The sequence below is a fragment of the Hemitrygon akajei genome, chromosome 18 (assembly GCF_048418815.1).
Source record: "Hemitrygon akajei chromosome 18, sHemAka1.3, whole genome shotgun sequence".
Classification (NCBI taxonomy): Eukaryota; Metazoa; Chordata; class Chondrichthyes; order Myliobatiformes; family Dasyatidae; genus Hemitrygon; species Hemitrygon akajei.
In genome coordinates, this window is record NC_133141.1 from 51,395,552 (window position 1) to 51,410,482 (window position 14,931).

A 14,931-nucleotide genomic window follows, 5' to 3' on the forward strand; every position below is an offset into this window, starting at 1 on the left:
AATGAACCATCTCTACTATCTATGGCTGAGGTTAGTCTGGAGCTGAAAAGATTTAGTGTAATGAATTAGACTTTTTTATAATAATCTGGATTTTTCATAGCCAATAGAACATAGAACAGTACAGCACAGGAATAGGCCCTTCAGCCCACAATGTTGCATCAAACTAATAAAATTAGTGACCAAATGCCCAACAAGTTAATCCCTTCTGCCTAAACAGTCCATTTCGTTCCATTTCCTGCACATGAATGTGCCTATCTAGTCTCTTGAATGCTTTTATTATTCTTGCCTCCACCACCACACCTGGCAACACATTCCAAGCAACTGCCACTCTTTGTAAAAAAATTGCCCCACACTTATCTCTTAAACTTACCTCCTCTCATCTTAAGTGCATGCTCTCTGGTATTAGACATTTCAACTCTGTGAAAAATATTTTGTTATTATCAAGTTTATAACATTCAATTTTCTAAGAGAATTGTAAAATGTTAACCCTGAGTTACAAGTCCCTCTACCATAACTGGTCCACTATGTTCTTTGCTACACATTCTCTTCATTAATAGTGTGTGGAAATGATACTGTTCTTTAGTGGCTTGTGAAATTAAGCATGTCAACTTCAATATCTGAGATGCTCCAACAAATTCAGTATGATACTACTGGGCTCTGAAACACTAGTGGAAACAATAAATAAATAAATAAATAAATAAAACCACATTGGTTTGGAAATTATGTCATACATTTTGTGCTGTGCGATTGAATAAAAAAAATCATTTTGTTAAAGTAAATTACAAATTTACTCCATAGATCAAGGATTCTCAAGCTTTTTTATCCTATTGACCCCTACCATTAACCAAAGGGTCCTTGGACCCTAAATTGGGAACCCCTGCCTTAGGTGGAGAATTTCACATTTTATTCTGGGTTCTCTGTGATTCCAGCCTGAATAATGTACAGAGATCCTGAAATGCAGAAGATGCTCAAAGGTGTGGCAGATCTTGGCTGGTCACTGTCTCCTTATAAGTTATAGAAGGCATGGACTACTATAAATGTGAAGGGCTACTTAATCAATATAAATGTGACATATCTCTGTTCAAGAGGGAGCTGTGCTACATGAGAACAACCTGCGCTGTGCCGCAGTGAACAAGTGGCAGCTGCGAAAGGAGAGATTGAACAACCAAAAGACCCAGCCAATAACTACAGCTACCACTTACTCTTGCCCACACTGCACCAGAATATGTGGAGCCCGGATCAGTTTCTACCTGAAGACCCATGAATAAACAATCCCTTAGGAGGATATCATACTCAACTCAAGTGATTGCAGTATAAATAAAACCGTGACCTATCTCAGAAATTTCTGGCCCTTAGTGATCCACATTGGAAACGAGTTTCATTTACATCATCTTTAATTGAAGATTTTATTTCACTACAGTAGTTTCCCTCTGATTCTAAACAGTCTCACTGGACGTGAACCCACCTCTTATTCTTCCCAGTCTATTTTGTGACTGCAGCTCCTCTCAATTTGATCACAAAATGGATCCCACTCCAGCAGAATTTCAACCTCTTTTTACTGATTTCCCAAACTTGCACGCACTCCTCTCCCTGGATGTTATCCCAATGGTCCACAAAAACAATTCCTTGCATGATTTACCTTCCTTGTGGAGAGTATGGAAGTATGTGTATTATATATGAGAAGTCTGTTTTATGGCTCCAGAGGATACTGCCAAAATACTTGGTTCAAAAAGCTAAGACAAATTGAAAACTGAGTTATTTTACACCTTCATTATTTTCCTGAAAGTGAGTTCTATGAGCAAAAATCTATGGATTGTACTTCCAATTCCTGCTCTCAGTAGTGATATTTGGCACTGGACAGTCTTCAGCTTTCAAAGCAATGGTTTTGTTACATTACAGTGTACTATAAATCCACATTAATATTCTAGGAACATTATACTTATGATGTATATACAGTGACTTGCTTAACCAAAAGCAAAGTCATTATCCTTAAAAGAAATATGAAAAGCAATTAAAATTCAGTAACAATTTCACCTAAAGTAACTAAATGCTCATGGGCCTAGTTGCTCAAAGGATGCAGGTTATAGCCATTACTATTGTTGCATGAACTTCCTGCGTCAAGTTCTTCTTTATACAGATATAGCATAGTAATGGCCTCAAGAAACAATACGAAATAGTATCATATCTTTTCTTACAGATATACTTTTGATGCTAATTTAAACATATTCTGGTATTTTCTAATATAATTCATCATGTACAGCCAGTTATACGTCTGTCCTTCCTAAGAGAGGGGTGTTGTTTCTAGGAGTATTGCATAAATATATAATTAAATCAAACACAATAATTGCTTTCATTTTCCTGACATTTATCCACAATATTATAAATACTCCAAAGCAGGTTTCAAGGGGCATCTGAGAGAAGCATTTGAAAGTATGGAGGGTATTGACACTCACCATCAGCAAAACCATAGATCAGATTATCAACTACAGTAGGGAGAAATCAGGGGTCCATGAGTCCGTACTCATTAGGGGATCAGAGGTGGACAGCGTCATTAACTTTAAATTCCTTGGCTTTAATTATATCAGAGAACCTGTCCTGGGACTCGCACGTAAAAGGCATTTCAAAAGAGGGAAGACAGTGCCTCTACTTTCTTAGAAGTTTGCACAGATTTGGCATGTCATCTAAAAATGTGATAAACTTCTACAGATGGACAGTGGAGAGTATCCTGACTGGTTGTATCATGGCCTGGTATGGAAACACCAATGCCTAAGAATGGAAAAGCCTAGAAAAAGTAGTGGATACTGCCCAGTCCATTGTAAGAAAAGCACTCCCCACCATTGAGCACATCTACAAGGAGCACTGACACAAGAAATCAGCATCCATCATCAAGGTCATGCTCTCTTCTCGCTGCTGCCGTCAGGAAATGGGAGGAGGGGGTGGACAGGAGCCTTAGGTCCTACACCACCAAGTTTAGGAACAGTTATTACCCTTTGACCATCAGGCTGCTGAACCAGAGGGGATAACTTCACTCACCTCAACACTGAACTGATCACTGAATGCAAACTATGGACTCACTTTCAAGGACTCTACAACTCATGTTCTCAGCATTATTTATTTATTTGATTTTTTATGTATTTATCTATCTATTTATTTATCTGTTTTTAATTTATTTGTTATTATTTTGTATTTGTACAATTTGTCTTCTTTTGCACACTGGTTGCTTGCTAGTCTTTGTTTGTGAGTAGATTTTCATTGTATTGTATTTCTTTCTTCTACTGTGAATGCTTGAAAGAAAATAAATCTCAGGGTAGTATATAGTGGCATATATGTACCTTAATAATAAATTTACTTTGAACCTTTGAACACTGAGAGGGCAGAGAGAAACAGCTCCCACCGGCAGAAAAGCTAAGAACTATGAGATATAGAATGATGGAGATTGCCTAAAGATCCAAAACCAAGTGGTATTTTTCTTCTTAATGTAGCTAGTGGTTAAGACTTGGAATGCACTTTTCAGAGTGATAATGGACTTAGATTTATTTATGCCATTCAAAAGAGAGTTGAAAGGAAAGAAGCTGTATGGCTATGGAGAGAGGGCAGTGAACAGGATTAACACATTGCTCCTGCATAAAGTCACTATGGGCCATGGGCAAAATAACTTCACCTTGCTATAGCTATTTTGAGATTCCGGCTTTCATATGATTATGTAACAGCAGTAATAATTCAATACCTTCACAGAGTTTGCTTTGCTTTAGTTATAGAGGCATTTAAACTGCTGTATCCAGTCTTTTGAAATGGTGTTAAATCTTTCGGTTTGTTTACACTTTCCTTGGATGAGGGCAATGCTGACAAGGCTGGGCAATTATTGTCCATCCAAATGTTGGGGGGGGGGCTATGAAATCTCTCTCCTCAGTTAATTTTCTTCCAGTGTGGTCTCCTCTCACTCACCCTCAACAGAGAATGTTTAAATACTGGCAGCTCTTGCACATGTAAATACTCTCTCATGTAGACACCAGTTTAAGCTCTGCATGAAATAGTTAAGACAACATTTGGTCTGGCATAGTCAGTGTCAATACTATAATGTCAAATATGTTAATAAATATTCAACTGCATACAAAACCTACTAAAAGAATTTAAACTGTTGAATTATTTAAAAAGCAAGAACGTTAAACATAAAAGTAAATGAAAATCACTGTGTTATATTTAAACAAACTAAAAGAATACAAAGTCAATGCAATCTGACTACACCTAGTATTTACCTTATACAGTTAATCCTCTCAAACAATATGGAGGGAGGCTCCATGATAGTGTAGCAGTTAGTATGATGCTATTACAGATCGGGAAATTCCGGACTTCAGAGTTCAACTCCGGTGCTGTCTGTAAGGAGTCTGTACATTTTACCCATGAACTCCCTGGGTTTCCTCTGGGTGCTCCAGTTTTTTCTCACTGTCCAAAGATGTACCGGATCGTAGGTTAATTGGTCATTGTAAATTGTCCTGTGATTAGGCTGGGGTTAAATAGGTAGGCTGCTGAGTAGTCGACCTGTTGGACCAAGAAAGCCTGGTCCGTACTGTATCTCTAAATAAAAGTAAAAAGTAAAATAAAAAACGTGATTGCTGGGAAGAAAAGGCTGAGGATTTGCTGCAAATTCACACTTTACTGCTGCTGGACCCCACACAAAAAAAAATCTGAGAAAGTTCTTGAAGACATTGCAGATTGCAAATTCAGGACTTTCACATTTGCACTAAAATCCTAAAATTACTGATAGTCAAATAGTCTGTTCACTTAATTTCTACTTGGATGGGATATTTCAGCACTTAAATCAGTCTTCTCCAGACTGTGGAGAGTCCATCAGTGGAGAGACTGACTGATTCAACCATCAGGCACTTATAAAATTGAACTTGTAACATTATGGGTAAGGGAAACATTTCCTAACCAGTGGACTGCTGGGTCATTTACAAATTTTTAGCTCTTGCATTTCCAGATGCTTGCACTTTTGAACCCAATTGGAAATATGGAAGACTAATATATCAAATCATTCCCATTAAGATTGAGGAAGTGGAGCACAGCCACCTGCTTGGAAATTCACCCCTGGTCAGTAATGTTATATGTCTTTACTGCAATAACAAAATGTTGCATTTTGCCTTGGAAATTCAGGTTCAATGACTGGGACTAAATTCTTAAGCACTGGTCCTTGACCTAAACACAATTGCTTAGCCACCAACTTCATCTTTCCTTCTGGTGTCAGTCTAAGGTCAAAAGCAGACTAATTGCAATCTGTTGTGAGTTTTAATTCAAGATAAGCTTCAGATCACATTTCCACTTCATCCCTTGCATCTTTCTCCATGATGTTGTTTGGCTCTAGCTCTGCTTCAGTTTGTCTGCTAAATCCTTCACCAGGGCTTTTGCTATCTCTGCACACAACTATTCCTGTGCTCACCTGGCTGATCCCCTACCATTTACACTTAATCCAAGCCAGTCCAGAAGTCTGTATGAGTATCTATTTATTTGTTTGCTTGCTTGCATATTGATTTATTTAAAGATACAGCACAATAACAGGCCCTTCCACCAACGAGCCCATGCCACCCAATTACACACATGTGACCAATTAACCTACTAACTCAATATGTAACAAGTTCTAGTCATCTGTCATCACCAAGCTTGTTCATCAACATCTACACTCCAACAATTCCTTGATTTTAATATATTTTTACTTTCATTGCTTTGAGCATCATAGTGGTGCAGTTGGTAGTAGTGACTCACGGCTCCAGTAGGCCAGGTTTAATCCTGTTCTCCAGTGCCGTCTGCGTGGAGTTTATATGTTCTTCCTGTGGAATTCCTTTCATTGCTCTAGTTCATTCCGAAATTCCAAAAATGTGCAGGTTGATAGGTTAACCAGCTACTCTGTTTTGCTGCTACTGCAGGTGAGTGATAGAATCTGGGTGTGAGAATTTCATAAGAATATAAGGGGAAAAAATGGGATTTGGGTGGTCTATATCTATTAGATTAGATGTTTAGATGGGATCAGAGTAAATTAGTGTAAACGGGTTATTGATGGTCAGAGTTGACTCAGTAGGCTGGAGGGCCTTTCTCCGTGCTATATGACCCTACCACTCTACTAGACCATTGTAATCTCCTCCAGCTTCACATTCCTCCAGATCTACTATTTAGGCTAGTTATCAATACTTCAGTGCTGGTGGCTATGCTTAGAGATCTATTGCTCCTAAACTACTCCAGAGTTTCCTTCTATCTCTCTCTGCTCTTGTTGTGTCTGTCTCTGTCTGTCTGCCTCTCTCCCTTTTCTCTCCTTTAGTTTATGTCTTAATACCTGATATCTTTAATCAGTCATTTGCTTATCTACTGTAATCTCTCCTCATGCAGCTCACTGTCAATCTTGAGTGATTTGAGAGGGTTTATTATATCTACATACTATATAAATGCTGGCTCTTGCTTAACCCTTCCCTCCACCTCTTTATACTGGCTATTTCCCCTCATATCTTTTAGTCCAAGTGAAGGGTCTCAACATGAAATATCAATGGTCCATATCCTTCCATCAATGCTGCCTGACTATCTGACCCCAGCATTTGTGTTGTGTGCTCCAGATCATATACTAACCTACATGCAAGTTGCTGCTGCTGAGTGGAGGAAGAAAAGTCTCAAATGATGAATATGAGAAGAAAATGATAAATGAGTGCAAGTCTCACTATTTTAATTTCTGTCCTTACTATCCCAATAAGTTTACCATTTGTACCATATCTTTCTGCGGTTACTGATCACAATGCATGAATATCATCAAAAAAAATTCCTGATCACTTCATAAATTAAGGTTTCCTTATCCATTCCAAAGATAATCTTGTGCAAATTTCAGTGTATCTTTGCTTGCTTTCTTTGAAGTGTCAATAGTTCCAAGCTATTGACACTTCAAAGTAAATATGATGAATGGCAAGGTGTCAACTTTCAGTGGAAGAGACTGTAAATAAACTTGGAATACAATTTTGAGCAAATCTATGTGTAAGTGGCCTGGCTGCAGGTTTCAGAATAGTCAAAACTTGTTGGCAGAAGCAAGTGGTCCATACTGACATATTGAAACATTTTAAATGTACCTTTTGCAGATACTGTGCCATGAGATCAACTACAAAAAAGTTTACCTCCAGGTACTGAAGGACAAGACTTTGTGTTGCAGCAGAGCTTTTACAATGCAGTGTAGTCACATGGATGCTGTTTTAAAAAAACCACACCCCAGCTTTGCTGGCTGTCAAGACTATCAAAGATTTTGAAAATGATTTAGTCCATAAGTGTTAAAATTACTACAGGCTCTAAAAAGTAAAATTATTTAAAGGAAGTTTTAAGTAATCAAAAGGATTAAATCACACGCAATTAATACAAAAATGAAATTACACCTCACTTCCAGCAATTTTTTTCACTTAAATAAATTGGCTCATTATTCATAAATCAAGTTCAGCAGAGAATTACCTGACTGTAAGGACCAGTCATCTCCCAGCCTCATCTTACAGGGACTGATTTTCTTCATTCATCCTTCTGTAGGGTGGGACATGCAAAATTTCCAGGTGGGCTCAAAAGCAGCACCACAGAATTTCCAGCAAACACCCTCCATTTTCCTCACAAGTTATGGAGTTTGTAAATCCTACCATGACTATTTAGTTGTGGGTCAACTAAACAGCTTTGAAGAAAGGCAATCTGCTGCTTTAGAGCAATAGACTAATGATAAATTGTGAGGTGATAAACTGGTTTGAAATAATCATCAGACTATGAACAGAATTAATCAGCTGTGAGAGAAATAAAGAAGTAAAATTTATCTCAGATACAGTCTTATGATCAACTTGGGTTCAGTTATTGACGGATGTAACAGTACTGTCACCTTGTGACCTTGGCCAGATATTTACCTATTTAATTTCTCCAAAGATAGAATAGGCTATCATTTCAGTGGTTGGGAAGTTGCTGGAACCAATTGTTAGGGATGAGATTTATAGAGTACCTGGAGGCACATGACAAGATAGGCCAAAGCCAGCATGGCTTCCTGAAAGGAAAATCCTGCCTGATTAACCTACTGCAATTTTTTTTGAGGAAATTACAAGCAGGGTAGACAAAGGAGATGCAGTAGACGTGGTGTACTTGGATTTTCAGAAGGCCTTTGACAAGGTGACGCATATGAGGCTGCTTAGCAAGATAAGAACCCATGGAGTTAAGGGAAGTTACTAGCATGGGTAGAGCATTGGTTTATCAGCAGAAAACAGAGAGTGGGAATAAAGGGATCCTATTCTGGCTGGCTGCCAGGTACCAGTGGAGTTCCACAGGGTTCGGTGTTGGGACTGCTGCTTTTTACAATGTATATCAATGATTTGGACTATGGAATTAATGGATTTGTGGCTAGATTTGCCGATGATACAAAGATAGGTGGAGGAGTGGGTAGTGTTGAGGAAACAGAGAGCCTGCAGAGAGACTTAGATAGTTGAGGGGAATGGGCAAAGAAGTGGCAAAAGAAATACAATGTTGGAAAGTGTGTGGTCATGGACTTTGGTGGAAGAAATAAATGGGCAGACTATTACTTAGATGGGGAGAAAATTCAAAATGCAGAGATGCAAAGGGAGTTGGGAGTCCTTGTGCAAGATACCCTTAAGGTTAACCTCCAGGCTGAGTCAGTTGTGAAGAAGGCGAATGCAATGTTGGCGTTCATTTCTAGAGGTATAGAATATAAGAGCAGGGGTGTGATGATGAAGCTCAATAAGGTACTCATGAGACCACACTTGGAGTATTGTGTTCAGTTTTGGGCTCCTTATTTTAGAAAGGATATACTGACATTGGAGACATTTAAGAGAAGAATCACGAGAATGATTCCAGGAATGAAAGGGTTACAGTATGAGGAACGTCTGGCAGCTCTTGGGCTGTATTCCCTGGAGTTCAGGAGAATGAGGGGGGATCTCATTGAAACATTCCAAATGTTAAAAGGCCTGAACAGATTAGATATAGCAAAGTTATTTCCCTTGGTAGGGGATTCTAGGACAAGAGGGCACCACTTCAGGATTGAAGGATATCTTTTAGAACTGAGATGCAGAGAAATCACTTTAGACAGAGGGTGGTAAATCTGTGGAATTTGATGCCACGAGCAGCTGTGGAGGCCAAGTCATTGGGTGTATTTAAAGCAGAGATAGATAGGTTCTTGATTAATCAGGGCATCAAAGGGTATGGGGAGAAGGCAGGGGAGTGGAGATGACTGGAAGAATTGGATCAGCCCATGATTGAATGGAGGAGCAGACAATGGGCTGAATGACCTACTTCTGCTCCTATATCTTATGGTCTTATAGTCTTATCATTTACTCAGATGAGGCCAGATTTAAATCAGTGAACCACCTAATTTCTCATCAAATGAACCAGATAATTTATGGTCAGATTCTCTTTAAAAAATTGACACTTTGTTAGCATATTTCACTATCTTCACTAAAAGGCTGGCACTCACTCAGATGGTAATTTCCAGGAGTCAGACAGAATATAAAACAAAACCATTGACAAAGGTGCAAGGTCACCTAGAGTGTTGAACAGATTTTCTTCAGAGTCCGTGCAGCAAGATGCAACACAGGAGAGAAAAGTCATTCCTTACAGATGCCATTTGCTGCAGCAGATTTATGCCAACAATCATTACCCATTGAAATGGACAAGACCAAGATACAAATTATTATTTATTTCATAAGGACAAGCTGCATTGATGGAATTGTCTCCTAAATTTTGGCTTCATCTCAAACCTAATGATCCCAGAATCCATTATTCTTGGTGTACACCATTATAGAGAGAAAGGTTAGTGGTTCTGCTGAGTAGAATAGCAAGTTAGAAAATCTTCAGCAAAAACACTCCATCAAAGTTAATGCAGCAAAATCATTGCTTAGGGAAATATTGTCTTTTCAGTAGAGTTTTACCAGAGATGTTTAATATACTGCAGATACAACCAACCAAAGAGCTGAAGATTTCTGACTCCTGATAAGGGGTCTCAGTCCAAAACGTCAACTGTTTACTCTTTTCCACAGATGTTGCCTGGCCTGCTGAGTTCCTCCAGCATTTTGTGTGTGTTCCTTTGGAGTTCCAGCATCTTCAGATTTTCTTGTGTAGTTGAAGATTTCTGTCCATTTCTGGGACTCTGTACTTTCTTGCATCAATGAAAGGGATATCAACGACATCTCACAGCTTGCAGTACAATGCAGCATTAAGCATTCATTTTGAGAGCACTAGAATATAAAAGCAAAGATGTAATGCTGAAGCTTTATAAGGCATTGGTCAGACAGCACTTACAGTATTGTGAGCAGGTTTTAACTCTTTACTGTATATCTAAGAAAGGATATGCTGGCATTGGGGTAAGTCCTGAAGATGTTCACAAGAATGAACCTGGAAATGAAATAGTTAATGTATGAGGAGCGTTTGATGGCTCTAGGCCTGTATTCACTGGAGTTTAGAAAAATAAGGTGATGGTGGGGTATCTCATTAAAACCTATCAAATATTGAAAGCCCTAGATAGAATGGACATCAAGAGGACGTTTCCTAAACGGGGGAAGTCTAGGATCAAAAGGCACAGCCTCAAATACAAGGACATTCCTTTAGAACAGAGATGAGGATGAATTTATTTAGCCAAATGATGGCGAATATATCACAGATGGCTATGGAGACCAAATCACTGGGTATTTTTAAAGCGAAGGCTGATAGGTTCTTGATTAGTAAAGGTGTCAAAGGTTATGAAGAGAAGGCAGGAGAAGGGGTTGAGAGGGATAATAAATCAGCCATTCTGGAATGGCGGAGCTGACTCAATGGGCCGAATTGCCTGATTCAGCTCCTATATCTCATGGTCACAAATGCTCAATTTTATGACAGTGTAAACAAAACTCCTTTCCCCTTCGTAGGGAGCATGGGGCAGCAAGACCTTAATGTTTGAGTGCTAGGGTTTCATAATGTTGAAGGCTGTGTCTGCAGTATTCATCTCTGAAGACTCTACCTTTGCATCAAGAAATATTTTACATTGACAGGAGCTCTTTAAAGTGGATCTAGTCTGTGAGCAAATCCAGAAGCTCTTGACAGTCATTGCCTAATACCCAGGGAGCATCACAATTGTTACAGGCTGTTGTTCTCTCTGTCTTTTAGAAATCCTACCTTTTTGAATTCAAGGGCTATCATCTTACAATCTTATCTCCTGTCTCCTCTTCAAAGCCCAGGAGGACAATGCTTTTGCAATAAGAGGCATGTCACCAGCACAGCATCATTATTGCTATTCTAAACAATGTTTTCACTTCCTGGACTGCTGTGGACTGATTATAAGGTACAACAAAGCAGCTCCCCAGATACACTGCCATGCATAATACTCAGTATCTCAGCAGTCATGTAATCTTTGCCTTTGTCAGCAATTGTGAAGGAGGGGATGAAGAGGAGGAGTTAGAAGGGACGAGTTCTAAGGAGTTAGAAGGGACCAGTTAAGTTCGTCTAGAGACCCTATTTGGCCAGTGCATGAGTTAAACTGACCTGATTAAGATTTCAATAATAATCATCTAATTTCTTCATTCCAGTTTAATGCTCATACTAGCCTTCCTCTTTTCCTGATCATCACAGCTTGACCACACTGACACAACAAAAAATATTCACCAACTCAACATACCATTTGAATTCGTGCATTGAACCCATGACATAAAATGTCACCTCATGAACCATGTTTTTAGCATCTTGAGCTGAAGGCCTTTGCCTGGCCAGATATTCTGTGCTCAGTGCTCCATCAGTGGCATGGCCTGCTGAAACTGCTGACATTCAGTGAAGGGAACTGCAGGACAACCCTGAGCAGATCTCAAGTCAGAATGCCCAGCTTTGCCTTGCACTATCTCACTATGAAAGGCAGCAGTGTGGGTACTAATAAGTAATAATGAAAGCATTGTCAAAATGGTAGTGTTAGAAGCCAAAATGGTGCTAAGTTCCTGAGGAAAGATTACAGTTCCATTGTCTATGGAGACATTATTAAACCTCTGGCTTAGAGTATCACTAAACTTTATAATTTGGTTCCTTATAGATTAGATGACTGCCATGAAACCATCAAAGACCCTAAGGACTCAGATGTCTGGAGATATAATAGCACAAACCTGACATCAAAATGACACATGTCTCTTCATTCAGATGAATGACACCTCTACAGTGGAAACTGAAGCATCAAGCTTCTAACTCTCAGATGATACTTTAGTTTTGACAGGCTTAGAAATGGAACTGCCCACCATTTCATGCTGAAAATGTCTACTATTGTATCAAGCATTCCATTGTGCACATCTGTAGGAATTCCATGCCAATTGGCTGCTGGAATTATGGTAACTCTGTCACTGGATAACAAGTTAGGGTCCCCTCCCAGGCTTATATTTCCACCTTCAATAGGTAGTCTATCTGGCCTCTATTCTTGACACTAGACTTCCACAGCAAGCATTGACAACCAATGAAACACAAAATAATTCAAATAACCTAACCTTTTGAGCTCACCTGTCCTTCCTGTGGATTCTACAAAGGAAACAGAACTCAGATAATTGGAGTGGAAATGAGTCATCCTTAATTTTGATTATTGGAGGAATGGGATCTTGTCTTAGATTGTAATCTCCCTCATTCTGTTCAATTTAGTCCCTGCTTTCTTTTACTTTTTAAGGCTATATTGGGCTTGTAGAATATCTTTTATAATGCTTTGTGGAAAAATGGTCAAAATACTCTGAACTATGTCTTTGTATATTGAACAAACAATTGCAAAGAATATGAGATGAAGTACAGTATATTGATGAAAAAAAATAAATGGCTTGAATTATCCTGAATAATGAAGGTGAATCTCAGCATCTGGCATCGACACCTTGCATAGCAGCACTGCCTCACATCTGCAGTGACTTGGTTTCTGTCCGTGTGGAGTTTGCATGTTCTCTCTGTCAGTAAATGTGTTGCCTTTGTATGCTGCCGTGTAAATTGGTCATTGTAATTTGCCCCGGTGTAGGTGGGTGATAAAATTGATGAGAATGTGGAGAAAATCGGTTACAAGGAAACTCAGTGGGGAATGAGATTGCTCTGAGTGCTGGGGTGGATGGCCTCCTTGAATGCGACTGGAAATGACTGATAAAACCTTCAGAATTACTGCGCAGGCATTTTGAACTTGAAGTTGCTGTTCATAATTTGTCACTGGGTGTTGGTTCTTTCATGGAACATAATATTGGAAGGGGAAGTTGATACAGATTTTCTACCCACATATTTACCTGTGACATTCTGATCTACATCATTTGTCTTATCCCTTGATTACCCAGTGCTTCTCAGCCATCACAAAAAAAATGCCACCTTCCAATTGTACATCTGATAGCCTCCTAGCCAGGAGTATACATTGTGGTTCAGCAATTCCATCATTAACTGCTGCCAGTACTTGCCATTTGGCTGTTGTATTTTAAGTTCATTTTTGACACCGTGTCGCTGCTACCTTACAGCTTTGCTGAAGAATGAGGTCATACAATCACTTTTCCGGCCAATGACCAAAAGAACTGCCCTTGGCTTTTCCAGCACTAACAATGAATGACAAATGATGCTATCAAAATAAATGGTTTGCAATGGCATGCTGAGGAGGAAAATTGTGTAACTAGCTGTGCACCATATGTGGCCAGTTCACTTAATAACTTTAAATTGTTGCAATTTGTTATAAAGCTGTGAATAAAACATCAGATTTTGACAGTAATTCTGTCTGGTTAATAAATTACCACTGCAAAGAGTTGCTTCATTCATAGCAATTTGTCTAAAGTTTGTTTACCAATAATAATTTATGAATTGTAATTACATAAACTCTCATTGTTTGCTTCATGTGAACTAATTCAACCAAATATTACAGTGAGTGGCTAATTTAAAGATCTAAATTGTACCACAAAGGCACTGCATGGTCAAAGTGCAATGTTCCTGTGCCATATCTGATGCTGGATTCCTTTGATTTTTTTTTATTGTCTTCCATGTTTCTTCCTTTCTTTCCCCCCTCCTTCCTTGATTCCTACAGAGGTGCAGCTCAACGGTTTCTGTCAGGTTTCCTTGATCTTGAAATTAAGTAAGAAGTAAAAGTAAATTTGCTTTAGTGTAGTGTCTATCTCAACCTCAGTACATCCTGGAGCTCTTCACAGCCACTGAAGAACCTTTGTTGGAATATTGGAAAAATGGCAACCGCTTTATGCATAGCAAATTCCAGAAACATCAATGTCATAATGATAAAATAATCTCATATTGTGATATTAAATGAGGGATAGCTATTGGTCAAGACATCAGAGGTAACCCATTCACTTTTCTTCAAAATAATTTCCTGGGATCTATCAGTTCCAAATAAGAGGGCTTTACATCTTAATTGAGAGATGAAATCACAAAAAATGTACTTCTGCATGGTGTCAGATAGATTGTAAAACATAAGTCTCTGGAGATTTCAACTGAATTGATTCCAGAAAGGCACAAAGTCTGTCTTGTTCTCACATCAAGAAGTCATTTGTAAACATTCCTGTAAGAATTGTAGATGCATTCAGAACTAGGAATTTTGACTCACATTTCATATTTTATGACTTTGATCCTGAGCCATTTTTTAGTCCCCAAATTTCAAAATGGATGATATACTTGGCATGACACCGTTTTACTCTCTACAAGTCATCTCAACAGCCCTCCTATGAAATAAGGCAAAGTTACTGCTCATGCTCTCATTGTACATTTTTTATTATGCAAAGATAAAATGTATAAAGAGGAGAAATTGAAATAGTCCATCTATTGTTAACATGGGTGAGCTCAAACTTACGTGTCAGGGATGAAATATCATCAATATCTCAAAAAGCTCATTACTTTATTTGTAAATCAACAAAAAAACTACAGATTACCAGAAATCTAAAATAACAACAGAAAATTCTAGAAAACTCAGCAGGTCAAGCA